This window comes from Acipenser ruthenus, chromosome 9, assembly GCF_902713425.1.
Source record: "Acipenser ruthenus chromosome 9, fAciRut3.2 maternal haplotype, whole genome shotgun sequence".
Taxonomy (NCBI): domain Eukaryota; kingdom Metazoa; phylum Chordata; class Actinopteri; order Acipenseriformes; family Acipenseridae; genus Acipenser; species Acipenser ruthenus.
In genome coordinates this window covers 31666300-31690237 of record NC_081197.1, presented here as the reverse complement: position 1 = coordinate 31690237, position 23938 = coordinate 31666300, and the positions used below count along the sequence as shown (strand labels likewise).

The following is a 23938-nucleotide window of genomic DNA, read 5'->3' as shown; positions in this document are numbered from 1 at the left end:
TACACGTTTATACTCCTGGTTTTTAGACAGTGTGTTGTGTATTGAATTAAAGTGTAAGGACCATTATGTGGGTGAAGAGATTGGATGTCCGGAAGTTTGAAGCATAGGTACTGTAAAGCCGATGCTATAGAATGTAGTAAATACTTTAGTACAGAAACGATGAAAATAGGAAAGCATGTCGATGTTTCTTTGGCTCACTGCAAGGTCAAAATTGTATTTTTTACTTTGTTGATCTTTTACTAGATATTTGCTTTTCTACAAATAATAATGATAACAGCTAATGAAATGAAATAAGTCATTGAATATGTACCGTATTGTTAGATCGTCTTTTAAAGTGCAAAGATGAATTCAGCAGTTTTCATTGTTTACTGTTCACGTCAGTACCTTGGACAGCGCACTTGGGCGATAAACTACTCTTGATAAAGCAGTTTCTTGGCATGGGGAAATCCACCCTGTGGAGGTTTTATTTTATACATATCATTGCAAGTTTTACTACACATTTGACGAGTTAATTTCCTAGGTTAGGGCAGGTTTGGAAGCGTGGTAAAGACTGCTGACCCCCAAAATATGTTTGAGATGCAATAGCGGGGCTCGTACAACTAAAGGGAGCATGAAATAGATTAAAGCTCTTTGAAAATAAGGGCATCAATTGATATATATATATATATATATATATATATATATATATATATATATATATACACACATACATACAGTTAAAATACAAATTGCATCACCGAAATACGTTTAGTAATACAGTTCACAATAGATGCAGATGTTGTAATCAACGTTTATCGTGGGCTGACAGCTGGTATAAAGTGACTTAGGTATCAGAGAATGCACTTATTCTAAAATAACTGTTTCTAATGTTCTAGAAAGCAGATTTTGCTGCAAAATAGATTCTACTGCAAAAGGCATTCAATGAATAATTGACACATATTCCCTAAGTTCCGTTGCCAGTGTTGTCAAGTAAAAAATAACCCTTTCACTGCCATATTGTGTTAACCTCTGGCCATATCAGTGATACAAAGCACACATTTACATTGTGTAAGGAATTCACTCAGGAACAGTGGCAATTGGTTATTAAGCTGTTCTTTAATGGCACATAAGGGAATATAGAAGAATAATAGGGAGGCACTCTCCCTGGACTTAGCGGGACATTCTAAACGCATGGCTGCTACAAGCGTATATATATATATATATATATATATATATATATATATATATATATATATATATATATATATACAGTGCCTTGCAAAAGTATTCAGACCCCTGACCAATTCTCTCATATTACTGAATTACAAATGGTACATTGAAATTTCGTTCTGTTTGATATTTTATTTTAAAACACTGAAACTCAAAATCAATTATTGTAAGGTGACATTGGTTTTATGTTGGGAAATATTTTTAAGAAAAATAAAAAAAATGAAATATCTTGCTTGCATAAGTATTCAACCCCCACACATTAAGATTTGGTAGAGCCACCTTTCGCTGCAATAACAGCTTTAAGTCTTTTGGGGTAAGTATGTACCAGCTTTGCACACAGTGTCGGAGTGATTTTGGCCCATTCTTCTTGGCAGATTTGCTCCAGGTTGTTCAGGTTGGTTGGATGACGCTTGTGGACCGCAATTTGCAAATAGTGCCACAGATTCTCAATGGGATTGAGATCAGGACTTTGACTGGGCCACTTTAGGACATTCACCTTTTTGTTCTTAAGCCACTCCAATGTTGCTTTGGCCTTGTGTTTGGGATCATTGTCCTGCTGAAAGGTGAATTTCCTCCCAAGCTTCAGTTTTTTAGCGGACTGAAGCAGGTTCTCTTGCAGTATTTCCCTGTATTTTGCTCCATCCATTCTTCCTTCAATTTTAACAAGATGCCCAGTCCCTGCTGATGAGAAGCATCCCCACAGCATGATGCTGCCACCACCATACTTCACTGTAGGGATGGTGTGTCTTGAGGCATGGGCAGTGTTAGGTTTGCGCCACACATAGCGCTTTGAGTTTTGGCCAAAAAGGTCTATCTTGGTCTCATCTGACCACAAAACCTTTTCCCACATCGCAGCTGGGTCACTCTCATGCTTTCTGATGGTACTTTTTGAGTAACGGCTTCTTTCTTGCCACCCTCCCATACAGGCCAGTGTTACACAGAGCTCTTGATATGGTTGACTGGTGCACCATTACTCCACTCCCAGCCACTGAACTCTGTAGCTCCTTCAAAGTGATTGTTGGCCTCTCTGTGGCTTCTCTCACAAGTCTCCTTCTTGTTTGAGCGCTGAGTTTTGAGGGACGGCCTTTTCTTGGCAGTGCCTGGGTGGTGTGATGCAGCTTCCACTTCCTGATTATTGATCCAACTGTGCTCACTGGGATATCCAAACACTTGGATATTATTTTGTACCCTTTCCCTAATCTATGCATTTGTATTACTTTATCTCTAACTTCTGTAGAATGCTCTTTGGTCTTCATTTTCCTTCAGATTCACAGCCTGACCAATGATCCTTCAACAGTGGGGTTTTTATCCAGAAAATGTGACAGCAACTTTAATGGTTCACAGGTGGAGGCCAATGGTAAGGTAATTGTGTCCTCGTTAGGGCAATTTCTTTCGTCGGTGTATACTGGGAGCTTCCACAGCACAGGGGTTGAATACTTATGCAAGCAAGATATTTCAGTTTTTTATTTTTCTTAAAAATATTTCCCAACATAAAACCAACGTCACCTCACAATAATTGATTTTGAGTTTCAGTATTTTAAAATAAAATATCAAACAGAATGAAATTTCAATGTACCATTTGTAATTCAGTAATATGAGAGAATTGGTCAGGGGTCTGAATATTTTTGCAAGGCACTGTATATATATATATATATATATATATATATATATATATATATATATATATATATATATATAGTATATGCCTATCTACACACTTGTATAACTTACTTGCCCATATTAGGAGTTTCTTTTTTAAACTCTGCACCCAATTATTTATAGCCAATTCAGCAACTTCCTGTTTGTCCTTCAAATGACCAGTGCTCCTGGCAGTTAACTCAGAGCACCTGAAGTTGTTATCTTGTCTTGCTGCTCGACTACATGTACACACCACTCAGTAGTTTTCCACAAAGCAGACAATGCAGTTATTAGCTCTTTCAATTGTGCCATTATAGTGGGTACACTGCTGCATTCTATGATTCTCTCAGTACAGGTCCCTTACAGGTGTGGTATCTTCACTACCCCTTTCTTTACACGACAGGTTATATCAATGATACCGATCTTTCACCATTCAATCTGATATGTCCCAGGGATGCGTTGTTTGTGTTCCGTTTCTCGAGTTGTTATATTCTCATGATATCACCAGTTTGCAGTCTTCTTTTGTAACTCTGTGTAACAGCATGCCTAAGGGCTCTTGTTTGGTTGTTTGCTCCTGGTATCCTTACTTTTTATGTTTTTCATGTGTTTCACATATCCTTGAGGATTGCACAGGATACACATGCGTGAGGATTGCACAGGATACACATGCCTGAGGATTGCACAGGATACACATGACTGAGGATTGCACAGGATACACATGCCTGAGGATTGCACAGGATACACATGCCTGAGGATTGCACTGGATACACATGACTGAGGATTGCACAGAATACACATGATTGAGGATTGCACAGAAAATAAAACAAACAAAATGACACTGATTCATAAATTCAAAGCAGTTCCTATTTCACTCACATATTTTATCTCCAGGCTGTCCTGTCTTGGCAAGGCAATTCTTCACACATTCAATAAACAAGCTATTAACATGCTAAAATGTATCCCCATAAGCACAAGAATGGTCTCTGACTTCACACAATTTACATATAAAAAAGATTGTGCTGAGGGATAGGGTTTCACTACTTGTACCGTTTGTCTTTCTTTTACACTATTCAGATTCATTGAATGTTATTGCGGTGCAACACTATCCTTCACTTTGGAATGTTTGGTAAAACGTAATGTGATCAATATTTCACAACATATACTGTATGTTATATGTATGGTGTCAAAATGAGTGTTATTAAAAGGTGTGTGCAGTGGCATGGGTGTCACACTGCAGGAGGATGCACAATTGACAACATTGCTATACCTGCTATAATCCCAAATTCTTAAAACCAAGCTCAGCTGCTATAGTAAGTGTGGATTAGACCGTTTAAAACCGAGCTCAGCTGCTATAGTAAGTGTGGATTAGACAGTTTAAACCCAAGATCAGCAGCTATAGTAAGTGTGGATTAGACAGTTTAAACCCAAGATCAGCAGCTATAGTAAGTGTGGATTAGACTGTTTAAAACCAAGCTCAGCTGCTATAGTAAGTGTGGATTAGACTGTTTAAAACCAAGATCAGCGGCTATAGTAAGTGTGGATTAGACAGTTTAAAGTGGTGCAGAGAGTGGATATAAAACAATAATAAAACAAACACATTATTTATTTAGCACCTGATACCATCACAATTATGTTTGGTTTAAAAAATGGGATAGGAGATTAAATTGATGGGAATGGTAACCTTCCATGACTCTATAAATCTATGCTACAAAATCCAAATTAAAAGTATTTCCACATACAACATATTTTGCCATGAAGATCGAACTGCGTTGAAATGTATATAATAGTTTTTTAGATTCCTCCTTATAACCCTGTCTAAAAGTTTACTGTGGTAAACAGTTCCAAAAGCATAGCAAAGTGTAGTAAAGCATAGTAAAAGCTTAGTGAAAGCATCATGAAGCACTGCATGCGTGGTAAATCATTGTGTACATTGTAAAGCATGGTAAATTTAAAAAATAGTAAATAAATAAATAAATAAAAACATGGTTAACCACAGAAATGAACAGTATACGCATGAGAAAAGCAGTGTTAAATGCAAAATGAATTACTGTGCGAATATACAGTAGTAAACGTTTATAAGGCATAAGAATGTGTTGTTTTAATTTAAATATTGTTCTCAATATTTAGAGCTAAAGAAAAAATGTACAGTAAAGAGGTGATTGGGGTGTGGTGCAGAGAAGTGCACAAATAGAAGTTATGCATTGAAATTAAAAATTAAATAAACCAAATAGATCACAAATAGCCACATGTAAAGATCACTTGTTTTACACAGTTCCCTGAGTGGTCATTTAAAGTATTTTCGTCAGTAATATATCATAATGGAATAACTTATCTTGCTCATTTTAATCACTGCCCTACACCTGGAGGACTTCTTTATATGTTTGTGATATTGGGTAATTAATTTTTTTAAACTGTTTGTATGTATGTGTTCCATAGGAATCTGTTAATGTATTTGTACTGTGTATACACCTGGACGATTTGTGAGTGCAGAACAACCGCAATAAGATTACAGAGCAGTTTAATGCAGGAGGTCAAAGAATTGCCTGATTGAAATGTGCATTAATCTACAAAAAAAAAACACAAAAAAAAAACACTTTTTAAACATTCCAATTGACCACAACTAACGCAACAAGTAAACAATGGTAAATCATACGTTTTCACGACTACAAAAAACGTGTCACTAGAAAACAAAAAGAACAACAGTCTCACAGAGTCAACACATGTCATGAAAGAGTCAATTAAAGTACTATAGTGGATTTGTGAGGACCCAAAAATGGCAACGACCAGCCGAGCCGGGTTAAACCTACTACAGAGTTCCACAAATGAATGAGGAACAGTGGCTACCGTTTGACAAATCAAAAGATACAATATTCTAATGTCGTGATTGTGTCACATTTTAAGATATATATATATATATATATATATATATATATATATATATATATATATATATATATATATATTTGTGGTTTACTGTGTCCAATTGGGTTATCTAGGCAGATACAGTAGTACAGATTAAAAGTCAAATAAAAGTTATATTATCATTGCAAGTACGGTTTTAATTAATGCATTCTGCATGTAAGAAACGTTACTTTAATATTATGATCGAATTTCAAACTCTAATTACATGTTATACGGGTACCTTTGAAAACACTAATCCGTTTACAGACGTGGCAGTGGGCAATTCGGCATAGAACACATTGTGGTTTACACAATTCCCACAATCAGCACATACCTGGTGTCACTCCGGCTCTCGCCCACCAGAGATAATATGAACACACATCCTTGGAACGTGTCAATGTATGATAAGGTATTGGATGCAGGGTTTTTTGTTGTTGTTAGTTACAAAGAAAGTAGCAGTACTGAAAAAAGTAGATTTATTTTTTTTAAATGTAGACAGATCAGTAATGTTTTCTTATTCTAGAGATCTTCTTGTTCATGATATAAAACCGATGAGCTCTTAAGAGACTCAGATGAACGTGAGACCATTTTCTTTCCCTTTCTTGTGCTATATAATCACAATTTAGTGGCCATAAAACCAAACGTAGCCTGTATTTGTTGAAAATGTTTATATATATATATATATATATATATATATATATTATTTCTTAGCTGACGCCCTTATCCAGGGCGACTTACAATTGTTACAAGATATCACATTATTTTTACATACAATTACCCATTTATACAGTTGGGTTTTTACTAGAGCAATCTAGGTAAAGTACCTTGCTCAAGGGTACAACAGCAGTGTCCCCACCGGGATTTGAACCCACGACCCTCCGGTCAAGAGTCCAGAGCCCTAATTATATATATATATATATATATATATATATATATATATATATATATATATATATATTCAGTGTTATTGGCATATTAAGTATTGGAACACATCCACCAAACGTTAAGCCACCATCATGTTTCAAAACGCTCCCTTACCTCAGAAAACATGTACTAGCACTCTCAAACTGCCTTTAGATAGTGGTCTAAAGAACTGTGAAAATGCCCAAATCCTCCTTATCTTAAAGCATTCTCCTTTTTTGATTTTGTGTTTGTTATGCTCTGTCTGATTACATTACTATTTACAATTTTCTTCCACGCTGAGGTTGGGTTTTAAATAGTCTACAGTCAGTATTTAACAGGTTTTAGATGTGGAGGGTAGTGAGTCTGTTTGATTTTTTGTGGACCACGATTTTAATGGGTGCAGTGTTCTTTAATGGTAACCTACTGTAGACTCACATTGCTCCTTTGAAAAATCAAGTCTATTTCCTATGCATTATATTATAGGTGTCAAATATTGTGAAGAATGAAAATGCAAACTCAGGTCACTTTTTTCCAGTACTGAAAGTGTTTTGTTTTGTTTTGTTTTTTTTTGTTTTGTTTTTTTTAAAAGGATGGCACTGTTAATTCTGTGTGCACTGTTGCTGAATGCTCCACCTATCCAAACAGCAACAAAAGGGGTGGCTGCCAGCTTAAATACTAAGTGGCCAGCCACACCACTTCTGGTAGGTAGATGTTGTAAATGGAATGTACAGTGATAACGTTGACTTAAGTATTAAGTATTACCTTTTAATACTGTAAAAGGTTCGACCCGCTCGGGTTCGTTGCCCCTTTAAAAACACGACCCAGCACACAGAAGTGGATTTTTCCAGCGCGTTTGCGCTATTTTTTAATAAACACAAACAAAACAAATACAAAGCAAAACAAACACCTAGATCCTCATGGAGCGCTAACTCAACTTTCAGGAACCCTTCCGAACACGGGACAGCTAAGCTGTTTTCCCGTCTTCACAAAAGCCAGGTGTGTTTTTTTTTTTTTTTTTTTTTTCTCTCTCTCTCTCTCTCTCTCTCTCTCTCTCTCTCTCTCTCTCTCTCTCTCTCTCTCTCTCTCTCTCTCTCCTCTCCTCTCCTCTCCTCTCCTCTCCTCTCCTCTCCTCTCCTCTCCTCTCCTCTCCTCTCCTCTCCTCGGAGACAGCGCACCTCTCTGCCTCCTTCCACTCAGCAGCCCCGAGTAGACTGCTTGCTCTCCTTTTAAACTCCCGCACCTGGACATAATTTTTAATAACGCCCAGGTGCGGATGATAATTAATAATAAAACAATTAAACTAACCAATAAAGCAATTAACAAATCAAATGAAACAATAAAGCAATACAAAACGGTGCATTCTCACATGTTTTTCTTTGCAGGGAGGTTTTAACCCCCTCCCTGCCGTCTCTCACAACCCGCTATATTACAATACTTGACTGACATGCCACCATTATTAGCTGAAATATATAACCCTAACTTCCTGTTGATACAAGGCAAGCCTGTATTGCCTCAGTACCAGTAATGAACTCACACTCACTGAAGCAAGCGGTGTCATATTTTTTACTGTTCAATGAAAAAAAATATGTTTGGAACTTTTTTTGTGCAATGTTAAACTACTATTATCGCAATTCTAAAACAAGCAAACAAATTTTTTTCAAAATGTCAAACATTATTTGTAGTCGGAAGTTAATTCCTGGACTTGTGGGACTAAAGCAGCAAATCATTGTATTTTTAATTTATTTTCAGTGAGTTAATTGCAGAAGACTGTGATGAAAAGTTCTGGCAGTTTGTGGACACTGTAAAAGAACTGACAATATATAGGAAAGCTGGTAAGTACAATTCAACTGTCTGGGGCATTAAGTTATACATCTACACATATGTTCATGAATTCTTATATTCAGCATTCAACCTTTTTATTTCTTTATTCTCTCAATACCATGTGCTTGTGTTTTGCTACATATGCTTTGTATTTATTTTTCGTTACCCTCGTTCTCCAGATTCGGGGAGCTCTTAATACAGCTTGTTACTGAAGAAAGCTGCCCAGTTTGTAACAGATCTTCAGATTAATCTGTTGAAGTTTGCTCTTGCTTTGAGAGTCTGTTCTCCAGCTGTGCAGATGTTCCAGCAGGTACGATTGGCAGTGCCGATTCTTTTCAGTGACCTCCATGTGAAGAGTTTCTGCTTGTGTCAATTCAGTTCTCTGTGATTTTGAGGTTTGAATGCATTAAATAGACAGAGGAAAATAGCCAACACATTATTGTTTAACACAGTAATTTTATTGTGATTTACGGTATTACCCCGCCGCAGTTATTGGGTTTTTGAACTAACCCACCCACGTTAAAAAGTTTCTAGAAAAAAATAGATGGAAGATAAATAAATAAGTAAATAAAAAATATGCACAGTATTATTTTAGATGGTGTTAATATTAATATTATGATTTATATTTCTGTATGGTTCCAATATCCTGTATTAACTGTATTCTTTCACTAACCCTCTGAGGACTTTAATGTACTGTAAATGCTCTTTTGTTCGTAATAGAAAAAAAGAAAGATTTGCACAACTTTGAACTGATGATCTATGTGCTCATTCCAGAGATCTGCTAAAAACACACAACCACTACAATCACATTATAGATGATGGTGTTGACCATTAATATTTTCTGGAAATTGTCAGCGGTTCCATTTTGAGCATGGCCATTTAACTTCACTTGTATGTTTAGCATATGTTTTTACATATAAATTTTGTATTTTATAAAAAAACAAACCAAAGAAAAACATCCACATTTGTTTAGTCATAATACTTAAATACATTGAGACGGAACATGATTACCTTTGTGGTTTACAATGCTATTTTAACAGGTTGCAGCTGATAAACCACCACCTGAAGGTTGCAGTGCCTTTGTGGCCATCCATGGGAAACACACCTGAGGTCAAGAAACTCCTGAAGAAGGCAGCCAGCAAGTAAGGGCAGCTTCTTTAGTTAGATCCTAGTTGATTCTTGCAGCTTGAGCTACTTCTTTGATATAAGTAGCTAACAAACCCCCCAGCAGTGTTTATAAGACACACATTGACCCGTGTTGTCCATGTCGCAGTAAAATATATTTGATATTTTTTCACAAATCATAGGTACATCAACTAGGGAATTGCTTTTTTCATCTTTTACTCGGGAATGTTTGCTGTGAGAGATTTTTTCTTTCTTCAAGATATCTCAGTGTATACAGATCATGCTGCTCTGATTTGAAATGAGTGGTGCATTGTGGGTACAGAAAAAAACCGAATGAATGCAGGAGGGAGCATGAACTGGATACACTGCAACGTTTAGAAAATACATTATTTTTCTGCTGCTGAACGCTTCTGAGTAAATGTTGAGGAAAGTATTCCCCTGTTGAGTTATGACCTATGATGTTTGATTAAATAATTCTAAAGCGTTGGCCATGTTTAAAGATACAAAGCTGTGATACAGGCTACACAGGACACTGCAAAGGAAACAGTGCATTTCTTGTAAACAGTGCAGGGTGCTCTGCAACACTGTGAGGTGCTGTTGTACATTCCTTAGTGCTTTTACAGTATTCTTTCAATTTATTTCAGTTGAAAGTATGAAGGAAGTTCTACTATCAAAGATTTAGGGCTCGGTATGGTACGAGTACGGGTGGTTCTCCACTGGTTGTTCATCAAGCTGAGCTAGAACCAAACCGTGGAACTCCAGCCCCACAAGACATCTCAATCTGGCTCTTAGCCAAGTCGGGCCAGGGGCAGGGTAAAGGATTTTCATCATTATGTTACATCATTCAGTACACTCCAGAAAGACAAACAACAAGCAACATGGCAGGCAGCAAGTGTGATGAGAGAAAAGTACAGTTTTGGGATGCTGAGGAAGTGCAGGCTCTAGTTTATCTGTGGGCAGATAGAAGTGTTCAGGAAGATCTGGAGTCGTGCATCATAAATGAGAAAGTCTATGCCCCAATTTCTGATGATTTGAAGCAAATGGATATAAACCGCGGGTACGGTACACTTAACTCACTCACTCAAAAACAGAAAATGTTACCAAATTTCTCACTCTTGACCTTTATTATATTAAAGACATGTACATTGCTGCACGGTAAGTGAAAATAAATGATGAAAAACAGTTCTATACCATGTAATGATGAAAGTGGCAATTCAAAGTTTTAATAAGAAGTGTGCAACACTGATGACTGTCAATGCAATGGGAAATGTAGGTATCTATTTGTTCTGGGTACTGTTGGTGTGCATACAAACAAATATGTTGCTCAACTAAATTTGCATTAAAATACCCATATACTCCACTCCTGTCAATTTAATGCATTTACATCAAAACTGTTACATGGATAGAATCTGTGATCTATATGTATAGTATGTTTTATGTAACTGACATTTTAATTCTGCATTTCATTTAAAAAATTCACTGAACCACATGACAAGTCTAACTCCAATCTAAAGCAAACATTTATTTTATTTTACACTTTTAGAATACATTTCACGATAACGTTGTGCTTGCTATGGGATTATGAGGACCCTCTGTATGTGCCTGCACTGGTTTCCTGTGTTTTTATGGTTTGTCAGGCATCTTTCCATTGAAAAATGTTAATAGTCCTGACAAGTCCAATACAAAAAAGCAAAAACAGAGTCTGAGTCTGAGCTGCTTGTAGTTGTTGCTGAAACATGAATAGTAGGTCACAGAGCTTATTCCGAGCCTATACCAGCACAGCCTTTAGACCAGCAGCAGTGAGTCATCTGCAGTACAAGAAAGAGTTGAGTCGACAGCGGACACTGACAGGATGAGGAAGTCGGAGAGTGAAAATTAAAAAATGCAGACAGATAGAAGCCCGTCAAATAAATCCTGGCAGAAAACTATATTACAGGAGTAAAATGTATCCTTTTTTATCATGAGAAACCGCTAGTTTAAAACTGGAGTAGAGGTCAAAGAACAAAATTAAAGGGCAACGAAATTATAGCCTATCAGTATCTGAACAGAGTCCAGCCCCAGCTGGTTTAGATTAATGAGAGTCAACTGTATTATAATCTGTGTTGGGGTATTACTAGAGACATCTGCTAGTCCGTATAACAGAATACTCTTTATAATTTCTGAAAATCAGGGTCTGGGGTTTGAAAGTTGATGTGCACTAGGAGATTTAAAATAATAATCTAAACCTTTTCATACTGTAAGAGTGGAAACACTTGGAGAATGTCCAGATGTAGTCTTTGTGAAATGTATAATGTATGGTAATCTTTACTTTCAGAGGTTGATTACTGTGGAGTTGTCTGAAACTGAGAGTTGTCACTTGTCAGGTCTTAATCTGGCTAGAATTGAACAGCGTTGCAAAAACTAGACCTTAACATTAATGCATTGTCAAATGGAATAATAAAGCATCGTCACTCAAAAATACAATACTGAAACAAGTGTCCTGTTCTTTCTTGCAGACCCAAGCCATACTTGTACAAGAGTGACCATGCATTTCCTGGGATTAATGGGGGAGATCCCCCAGTTGTCATTCTTTATGCTGATCTTGGTACAAACACATTTAATAACTTCCACAAGGTGTTGTCTGAGAAAGCTGAGAATGGAGAAATTGTCTATGTGTTGCACCACTTTGTTGCAGTAAGTATTTTTTCTTGGGTTTTTTGCTATGAATAATTGCTGATTTTCACCTGGCATGCATGTTTCTCTTCTTCTGTTCTGCTTCAGGTGGTTATTTTCCCCAACAGATAATGAGTTATAGAAAAGCTAGCCATTCTAGGAAGACAATATTTTTTGTCAGCTTGTTGTCTGCCTGCATGATATTCGAAGTGAGGCATATTGGGCAAAGGTCTAAGAAACTGTGTAGAAAGAGAAAAGCTGATTTAGTTTTAAAACGTTCGTTAAGTGTAGTACGGAATTCACAATAGACATTAAAGCACTCTCAGATAACAGCAAGAGTGTTTTATTCCACTTTTGGAAGTAGATGTGTTATAAGCAGGACATTTGAGTGTTGTAGCACTGGTATTTAATCCAGAAACTAACGCTACGTGTAATTACATGTTGTGTTCTTTATTTCATTGAACAAAGTATACTTTAGAGAAATTTAAAACAAATGTCGGGCACTGTTGTCAAAAAAGAACATGACAAAAAAAATGTTTCTTAATTCTTGGAAGAATGGTAAAAACTGACATCCTTAAAGCACGTAGGTGTAGATTAGGACATATTTAGTATTTTCATGTCATTGGCATAAACTATAATACCAGTGCTTCACATGGGTCTACTACTGGTATTTATAATTTTTTCCACCTCTCATTATCACTAACAACATTATTAGTCTTTTGGTTCTCAGATTATTTTAAACTCGTACAGTCCTCCCTTGTTATACCTCCGCTAGTTCAAATGACATCCTCTCATTCTGCCATATGTTCCTTCTGAAGCAATCAATGTGCACCAATTTAAGTCAATGCTTTTTTTCTCCCGTTACTCCGCCACCCTCACTGTTCCCCATCTTCCAATGCAGCAAGCCAAGCAAATGCACACAAATGCAATGAAGTCTTCCTCACTTTACCACCGGCAATGCTGAAAATAACTACTTATTCTTGGACACGTCATCTCCCATGTTGTTTAATGTACAGAACACACTATAAAGTGTATAAATGTGAATTTTTACTAACCCCCATTACACTGCCATCCTTGCTTTCATGCCAGTATGGAATCCTTAGTTGGCGGTATAATGAGGGAGCACTGGACTTTCAACAATTAACAGATTCTTTAATATTTCTAATTGTTTTTTCAACACGTCTTTCACTGAGATTCCAGATCACAAAGTTGCCAAACTGATTCATTTGAAGTCACAGCACTTAGACCTTAAAACAAGGATAGACCCGTTATAATGGGTATACCTAGAATGGTGCTCAGCATTTCAGATTTAAGGAGAAAATGGCAACAATCACTTTAAGACGCTGCATGTAATTACCTGTAAGTGCAGCGCTTGACAAATCCTGGCTCCTACTCTAGTGAGAAAACCCCATTAAGGTGTCACTTTAACGCCCCAGTGGAGCACAGTTAAGCAAACTTTTAATAAAGCGTAGGAGTAGAAAAATGGCCTGAGATTCCAGCGCTTTATTCTTTATAAAACTGTGTGAAGCACCTTTGGGATTAACAACAAAATCAGAATGGCAGTGAAATGTCAGGCTTTGTCAACAGGCACTTTTGTGGGAGGGGACGCACTGCACAAATATCCCCAAAAGTCACATTGGTTACTGAGTTACTGAGTTTGGGGGATATTTTCTCTATTTGTGGTTGATGTCTCCACTGATCATTTATGAGGGAAACAGGAATCCGTAGCCGAACACAAATGTTTTCACAGATTTATTCTTCACTGAAAACGTATTAACATTTCAGCTACATAAGCTTGTTTAAGAATAGCATTGTGAAGTGAGAGTGAGCGTGATAAATGAGCAGTCAAAATGGTATTACATCAAATGAAAGGTTAGAAAAAGGACAGCAGTGCTCCTTTCAGTGGTTAACAAAGAACAAACATATTTCATATTTGAATTGGTTTTAATTATTGTTTTATTACCATTTTATCCTCTGTACAGTAATTGACTTTTTGAAATTTAAATTCATGGTGCAATTAACAGTCTAGTTGCTTTTTAGTGTGTGTCATTTTTCTTCCTGTGAATTCAAGGTTGGCATCCACCTCTAAAGTTTACATATACAGTACTGTGCAAAAGTTTTAGCCAGGTGTGAAAAAATGCTGTAAAGTAAGAATGCTTTCAAAAATAGACATGTTAATAGATTATATTTATCAATTAACTAAATGCAAAGTTAGTGAACAGAAGAAAAATCTAAATCAAATCCATATTTGGTGTGACCACCCTTTGCCTTCAAAACAGCATCAATTCTTCTAGGTACACTTGCACAAAGTCAGGGATTTTGTAGGCATATAGTCAGGTGTATGATTAAACAATTATACCAAACAGGTGCTAATGATCATCAATTCAATATGTAGGTTGAAACACAATCATTAACTGAAACAGAAACAGCTGTGTAGGAGGAATAAAACTGGGTGAGGAACAGCCAAACTCAGCTAACAAGGTGAGGTTGTTGAAGACAGTTTACTGTCAAAAGTCATACACCATGGCAAGACTGAGCACAGCAACAAGGTAGTTATAGTGCATCAGCAAGGTCTCTCCCAGGCAGAAATTTCAAGGCAGACAGGGGTTTCCAGATGTGCTGTCCAAACTCTTTTGAAGAAGCACAAAGAAACGGGCAACGTTGAGGACCGTAGACGCAGTGGTCGGCCAAGGAAACTTACTGCAGCAGATGAAAGACACATCATGCTTACTTCCCAGCAGTGTCCAGCAGTGCCATCAGCTCAGAATTGGCAGAAAACAGTGGGACCCTGGTACACCCATCTACTGTCCGGAGAAGTCTGGTCAGAAGTGGCCTTCATGGAAGACTTGCGGCCAAAAAGCCATACCTCCGATGTGGAAACAAGGCCAAGCGACTCAACTATGCACGAAAACACAGGAACTGGGGTGCAGAAAAATGGCAGCAGGTGCTCTGGACTGATGAGTCAAAATTTGAAATATTTGGCTGTAGCAGAAGGCAGTTTGTTTGCCAAAGGGCTGGAGAGCGGTACACGAATGAGTGTCTGCAGGCAACAGTGAAGCATGGTGGAGGTTCCTTGCAAGTTTGGGGCTGCATTTCTGCAAATGGAGTTGGGGATTTGGTCAGAATTAATGGTCTCCTCAATGCTGAGAAGTACAGGCAGATACTTATCCATCATGCATTACCATCAGGGAGGCATCTGATTGGCCCCAAATTTATTCTGCAGCATGACAACGACCCCAAACATACAACAAAAGTCATTAAGAACTATCTTCAGTGTAAAGAAGAACAAGGAGCCCTGGAAGTGATGGTATGGCCCCCACTGAGCCCTGATCTCAACATCATCGAGTCTGTCTGGGATTACATGAAGAGAGAAAAGCAACTGTGAGAAGAACTGTGGTTAGTTCTCCAAGATGTTTGGGCCAACCTACCTGCCGAGTTCCTTCAAAAACTGTGTGCAAGTGTACCTAGAAGAATTGATGCTGTTTTGAAGGCAAAGGGTGGTCACACCAAATATTGATTTGATGTAGATTTTTCTTCTGTTCACTCACTTTGCATTTTGTTAATTGATAAATATAAACTATTAACATGTCTACTTTTGAAAGCATTCTTACTTTACAGCATTTTTTCACACCTGCCTAAAACTTTTGCACAGTACTGTACAGTATATATATATATATATATATATATATATATATATATATATATATATATATATATATATATATATATATATATTGAGAAGTACAGACATTCTCATGTAGGATAATACATGTTCAGATGGTGTCTATAACAGTGCTATGTACAGTCATGTATTGCTTGTTACTCTTTCCTGATCATTGCTGGTCTGCCTGCAGTCCATGGTTTATGATTCACAGACACATTTGTTCTCAACTGTTTTTTTTTTCTTGCGTTGAGCTTGCTATTAAAAGTACAGAGTATAGAGCTGTGGATGACACCCAAGTCAAAGGTGTTTATTGTTTTCTATAAATATGATGTGTGGTTTCTTTTATTTAAAAATTTGAAAGTTTTTTGTGTTAGATAGAAACACGGAAGTTGTAGAATTCTGGACTCCACTTCAGGAGAGTTTTCCCCGTAGTAAGTCGTGCTGGACCTTCAGGATCGTTGAGACGATGAAATCACAAGACACAAGTTTGGCAATCAAACTGAGTTTATTCACGGGAATGAAGACTATACAGAGCTCTTTTCTAGTTGCTGTCTTCTGAGTACTTCTCATAGCAAGTACACCTACAGGCATAAGTAAAGTATAACTAGCAGCATAGTTGAAGGTTTCAAGCAGACTTAGTAAGCTGTAGTAAAGTGAACTAACAAATGCGCACATACTCCATTACTATTAGTTATCCCCCATATTCCCTTCTCCTTTTGCTATCCTTTGATTACTGAGACTAGCTACAAGGGATGGAGAGTGGCTAAGCAAAATAGAAAAACATTTCAGTGCAAGGTATAGCAGTTCATTACAAAGCGATTAATCTTTCATTAACACCACAGTAAGTCTTAAGGCCTATTCACACCGGACGTGATGCGATTTGTCCTGCAATAAAATTATACTTTGACTGTGACACTATCTTTCACACCAGTGGTGACAGGTGCGTGCGATGTGATAGGCGACTCCTCTGATTGGTCATTCCTTAGCTGCTGCGCGACAAATCGCAGAAAATAGATCCCAATATCCATCACATCGCAGGCAATATGAATGGTTCATATCAAAACTACATGTATCATTATTTTCTGTCGTGTGTCGTACTACAGATTCGCTTGTCGCACAGTGTCTGGTGTGACTAGGCCTTTAGAGTCACACATATCATTAAACTGTGCTTGAATTGCATTTTCTGTTGGTTTCTTTATTGGTTTAACACCAGATACAAACACAACTGTGCTTGAGGATGGTGAAGATGGTGATGAAGTCCAAGGTTTTCTTTTTGAGAATTTAAAGTATGTAAAGTATTTAATATCTTAATAAAAATAATCAACATTCTGTGTGGACATAAACCAAAATATATATATTGCGATTGACATTCCAAATCTGTTCTGTTATCCTGCGGTAACAGTACAGTTGAAATAAACAAACTTCACAAAGCATCCCATTCAAAGCATGGGGCCTGTTGCCAGTTGCCGGTTTCCAAACAAAATTACTGTTGGTAAGTGTGGTAGCACGTAACTCCCTTTTTTATAAACCCTTTCATCCATGAAATATTTTTAAAAACAGCTGAAATAAGCAGCTTTGGACACATAATAAATACTTTTGGGGAGAAAATGTCATCCTCATATGAGGCTATCATACATTTGTGTCTGCCTTATGTCCCCTTATAAAGACTAGAAGAGAGTTTTTTTTTACCCATCCCATGCATGAAAGGGTTAGAACCCAGGACTTATCAAATACTAATATCAAAACAAGTTATAGCTGGAGACTGTGTATAGCTGGAGAAGGAGAGTGTCTTCCCAGTATAAAAACCTTGACGTCGATTTTTGTCCACTCTGATGACTGTTAACTTTTACACGCAGTACGCCCACAGTTACTGTGGAAATACCTTTGATTTATATTTTCTGTATTTTAATCCAAAAATGCAGTGCCGAATCCATGGTGTGACACAGAAGGGTTATAGCAGCTGTCTACAAAGATACCCTCAGCAGGTTAATAGGCAGTGGTGCATGCTGTCGAACTTGACACTTTATTTTTTATTTTTGTATATGTTAAATCTTCTTGTCTCTGCAGGAAAGTGCATCCCAATATGAAAGAAGAGCTTGGAGAGCTCAGAAAGCACCTCATTAAGAGTACTAATGACATGGCTCCTCTGAAAGTCTGGGAACTTCAAGGTATTCCTGCTGTGAGAACAAATGTACAGAACTGTTGATTGCATGGTGCGGCCCTTCCTAACTTCCAATTGAACAGTGAATGTCAAACGAATGACAAAACCTGTTATCTTGTAGATTGTTCTATTATCAGCCCTTCACAACCCCCCCGATAATACATTTTTAATAGAAACATTAACTGAAAGGACAGGCTATTAAAAACATTCTTGGGAAGCCATGGAGCAGATGTGAAGAAGCTGATTTCCTATGCAGAGGCTTGGTTGCTGACCCGCAGGCAGACATGTTGTCACTGGAGCAGAGTTTGAATTGAATTATAAATCGCTGTCAGGTGCATTTGTCCCCCTGTGCTGTTTCTAATAATGTGGCACAGAGGTGGGTCTATAAAGGAATGTCATTGTAACATATAATCCATTATTTTTATCACGCATTCGATCATGTGTTCAGAATGGTAGAGGACGATTGTAAAGCTTGGAATAGATTGAGGAACTGCTAGAAGAGACGCAGTACACTAGAGTAAACCATGCAGTATCTCTTAGTTTAGTTATCGCACCATAGTACAGAAGGTTAACTTAAACTACCTGCTGCTATCCCTGCTTAAAAGTGGTGTGCTGTTGTATTTTATCCAAAAGTCTGATAGAAATCTTGACAAACAACTGTCATGTTTTATTGTAAGAAGACGTGTTCATAATCAGTTACTAATCATAAACAAAAAAAACAAAACAGAAAGCTGCTAAATTTCTCTATTTTTTTTTTAATCTTTTATAGACCTTAGCTTCCAGGCCGCAGCTTGGATTACCTCGGCCACAAAATATGATGCTATGAAGTTAATGAGAGACATAAGTCAAAATTTTCCAACAAAAGCCAGGTAATGTACAATATTTAGCTGATGGATTGTAATAGAAATCATACAATGCTTTTAATTTCATGATGTTAGAATTAGAAAGAGCTCCTGATTGCATTATTATTATTATTATTATTATTATTATTATTATTATTATTATTATTATTGTAAAAAAAATGTATTGGTATACTCAACAAAAAGAAAAAAGGTGGGTACACAGTATATACAGTATGTATATGTCGACTATTCAAATTGGTTGTGCTGTTGAGTGGTACGAATTAAACAATCCACCTTGAGGATGCTGAAAGATGGATAGATGGTCGGAAGGGCATTGGGAAGGAGATTTGAGAATTAATAATGGATTTGTACTGCTTAGCCAGAAGTAAGAAGAGCTGTCAGATCAGCTGTCAGTTCCCACAGATCACTGACCAAAACTGTCGTAAACCAAGAAATGAGAAAAGAAATTGAGGAAAATCAAAAGGTGGGACTACGCTAGAACTATGCTTGGTGGAGTTTGAATTTCAGTGCTATTTAATGTGTGAACTTGAATTCTCAGTCTTAAGAGGCAATACATTTTAATAAGACAATCAGGTAAAAGTTATGTTTTATCCCAAAAATCACATTGATTTGAAAGGATTTCTAACCCAAGTCCTCTGAAAATAATCGTAAGAAGGCTGTACAGTAATATTTTTTATAAATATGTTAATGACAACTGATGTAAAAATGTCCTCTTCACATTACTGTTAACTACAGACTTTAAATTACCCAGTATTGTCAGTGTAACCGCCTCTAAAATGAACATTCATAAGCAAAATGATCAGAAAGTCTGCAAATCAAGTGACAAATTAAAATGAATCCCTCAAATGGTGATATAAACTGTTAATTTATGGAACATTTGCCTATTGACCCAGATTTTATGCAAGTTTTGAATTTTGATAGTGAGAAAAGATATTCTAATGAATTGCTAAGGACCTTATTTAGCACAAGTTAATTGTTTCATAATTTACGGGTGTATGAAGGCTGTCTGTCTGATCAGCTGCCTGTTTATTTTTTTTCATTTTTCTGGATAACTCCTTGTCAGATTCTGTTGTCATTCTTTTTTCAGAATCTGGTGTTATTTGGAGGCACCCTCTTTGTCTGTCTCTGCTTCTGTATGTTTACAAATCATTTAGCATGATATGTTTTATTTTTGTTCACATTTACTTCCCATTTCCTTTTTTAATACAAAACAACCACCAGCATTATTTTAAACTAATTATGTTGAAGCAGAATAACATGCTCCTTTTAAAATGCTAGCAAATGTGTTTTTGATTTTATTTCCTGAGATACCCCTAACTCAATTTCATTTTGCACAAATTGAGACAAAATAATCCTGCCTTGCCCAATATTGCATCCCTGTGGACTGTTGAAGTGCCCTGCTGAGCATCCTGAGTGCTGCTTTCAACGAAGCCCTCGTGCTCACCTGCAGGGAAGGTAGAAAAGCAGAGTGGGACAATGGGGTGTATTAACACAGCATCAAACTAAACAGAAAGCATGGAGGGCTGTACCAAAAATGTGCGTCCCTCAAAGAGGTTTCAAATATGCCCTGGAATGATTGCATCTTGTGACTGATTTTGAAGAAACAGTCTTACCAAACACAGAAGCAACAAAACAAATACACTGTAAAAATAAAGAAACTAATTTGGTTGCTTGTTGATAGCTGACGTTTTTTTGGTTTATCACAAGTTAGCTGCTGTTACTGTAGGTACCTGTTTTTAGGGTCTCTACAGAACTGGTACTTAGTCACAGCTGGGTTGATTGGAGGATGGTTTTAGAAGCACAGATTTGAAGCTGTGACCATCTGCTGATCAATCTCCAGTCAAGAAGATGGTTGAGAAAAATCCTCCTGTGTGCCCACCTTATTATCATTCTATATAAATATTTGAGCTGACCTATAAAGTGATAAATATGCCTGTAGCATGCCACTACTCTCACACCACTAACAAGCTGTGATGAAAACAAAGGATTTAGAGGCAGGACAGAACCAGCAGCCCTGCAGGTTGTATAGGTTTAATGAAATCCATCCCATGTTGATTGTCTGACAGAAGGTATAATATTTAAATCTTCCGAAAAAACCGAATGCAGCTGAGAGCACATTCTGCAATATATTGGCCTTTCAGCGTGAACATGCAGACACATGCTGTGTAGTTCTGGATATGTCCCATCCGGCTGCATGAAAGCCAGGTTGAAAGAAGGACTGAACAAGATTAAAGGTGCTATAATCTCATCTAGTCCGCCGCGAGGCAGTAGGTAGAAAGCAGGAGACAAGTGATGAAGTTTCCTATGGCTGGAGACTGCTGGATCAGAGAAGCACTGTCATTGTTTCTAATCATGTATTGGATCACTGCCTATGCATGCCTGGAAATCTAAAGGTCAATAATCCTTTTTTTGTTTGTTTGTTTTCCTGGGGAAGTTTTATAGATTATATAATAGAGCAACTATGAAGGAACATTAATTCAGTCAATAAACACATCATCAATTGTGTGTTAATTCAATCCCAACCTATATTGCTCCCTATTTTCCCTGCTTTATTATATACACTTTAATTGTTCAGAAAAAACATTGAATTAGGCCTTCAATCCCTGTTTAATGGAGAAATAACCAACACTTTGAAGTTCATTTTCTTTCCTCAGTAGTAACTGGAGAATTGAAGATTATCAATGCCTTTCTTGCTATTTTTATACTTTGTTTTTTATACTCTACGTATGTTTGAAGTTAGCTACTACTGCAAGGGATGCGACTTGGTACTAGGAAGCAGCACCTTCTTGTATAGCATTGTCTAAAAATCACCTTCAGCAGGAGAAAAGGAAACCAATGGTAATATGATTAGTACCAATACAAAGTTTTAAAACTTTTATTAACTAGCATGCCTTTAAAGGGAAAGAAATAGCAATAATTTGGTAGAGGTCAAAATAAATGCTATTCATCTAGGTTCGGGTGTTTTAATATAGATAGCAAATGTTCTATTCTAAATTGAAAATCTGAAACACCAAGGCGTGTTTATTTGCTCATTTAAAATATTTACAAGTTTAACCCACTGAGCCTGAAGTCATGTTTGCAGAGCTGTTGTAAGGTCTGTCAGAAAACTTCAGCTTTTTTTTTTTTTGTTTTTAAAGAATGCTGGATATATTAACAATACATTTATGTGGATATCTGGAAGAGAATAATGCATTTTCAATTTAACTTTAGACAAGTGTGAACCATGAACAAGTTGTTCATTTAGAGACCCCATTGTTATATATCCTTAGGAAAGCCGTCAGAACTATTTACTACTTGGGGGTAGATGTACTAAAGTGTTGTGTCTGTCGCAATCATTGCAAACCACAAGCAAGCCAGTCGGAAGTGTAGCGTGAAATGTACTAAACAAACACAATGCTGTTAGCGTGAAATGTATTGAACAAACGCAATGCTGTTTGATTCTTGCACCCTTGCATGTATAGATGTTATCCTTCAGGCACCCTCTGCTGCAGCAAACCGCAACTCAATTATTATATTGCGGCTCTCTTCATTAACATATTTTTTCTTAGTACATATGACAAAATGTGCACTTTGTGAATTGTCGTAAACCAAAATGCAAATAGTGGTATGTATGCGCTGCGACTGGCCCATCTTAATACATCTACCCCTTGGTGTCATAATAGAACTTGTTTGGTAACAGTAGTTCATTTTAGCGGTTTTGCACGAGGCATTTGAAGACTAATTTCATAGATATATAATCTGAATACTGAATACAAGGGCTCCCGAGTGGCGCATCCAGTAAAGGCGCTCCACGCGGAGTGCAGGATGTGCCCTATAGCCTTGAGATCGCAGGTTCGAATCCATGTCACAGCTGACCGTGACCGGGAGTTCCTAGGGGGCGGCGCACAATTGGCTGAGCGCTGCCCGGGTAGGGAGGGCTTAGGTCGGCAGGGGAATCCACGGCTCACCGCGCATCAGCGACCCCTGTGGCCGATAGGGCGCCTGTGGCTCTGCAGCGGAGCCGCCAGATCTGTGTTGTCCTCTGGCACTATAGGTCTGGTGGCATTGCTGTGGATCTGCAGTGCGAAAAATGACGGCTTGGCAGGAGCACGTTTCGGAGGACGCGTATTCCAGCCTCTGTTTCCCGAGTCGGCGGGGGAGTTGCGAGCGGCGAGCCAAGGATACAGATAATAATTGGGCATGCTAAATTGGGGTGAAAACCGGGGTAAAATAATTGGCGACGACTAAATTAAAAAAAAAATAATAATATTATTTCTATACAGTATTGTGTAAGTTTCGAGTTCTTTCATTTCCCATCGGCAAAACCAGCTACGTGCATTTTGCATAGCCTAACACGACTGGAAGTCACAGATAAGTGTCGGAGCTAAACGCCAAAAGGCAGGATATTAGCAGAGATAGTGTGAGATGGGGGAAGGGAACTGAAAGACAAGATGGATGCGCCCTGCTAGGTACCACGTGGTATGCAACCCCCCTCCCCCCCCCCCCCCCCCCCGCAGCCTGAATGTGCAATGATAGAGTGGAAACCCCTATCATTGGACAGAAGTAAGACAAATGGGAGTGGAGTCAACAAGTGTTTACAAGGAATAAATGACAAACATTGTATAGTTTTGTCTTTTCATCTCTTTCGAATTGACTCCATGAATATCCGTGCTTTCTTATACAAACATGTAGCAATTCCCATGCTACATAATGTGGGTGTAAGTCTCACCCACCTGTCCCTTTAATTAGGGTCAGTAGCCTGGCCAGGTTAAAACTTCATTTCCCATAGTTCCTTGCAACCACCCTCTGTTCATCCTCTCTCCCCATTGGCTCATTCAGATTTCCACCCCTCCAATCTCAGAGCTCCTTAGTAGCCATCACTTGTATTAAAGCTGGCTAATTAGGCCTGAGGGAGACTCCCTTTCTCAGAGGAATCCATTAAACTACAGCATTTTCTCTACTTAAATTTCAGTGAATCCATTAACATCCTTAGATAATTCCAGTGCATCCGTTCATTTTCTT

The 23938-nt window shown here is 37.6% G+C and overlaps 1 pseudogene; it reads left to right on the top strand.

Annotated features, from left to right (window-relative positions):
- The first annotated feature begins 7241 nt into the window (after positions 1-7241).
- LOC117406222 (UDP-glucose:glycoprotein glucosyltransferase 2-like) overlaps positions 7242-23938 on the top strand; it is a 53118-nt pseudogene continuing 36421 nt past the window's right edge.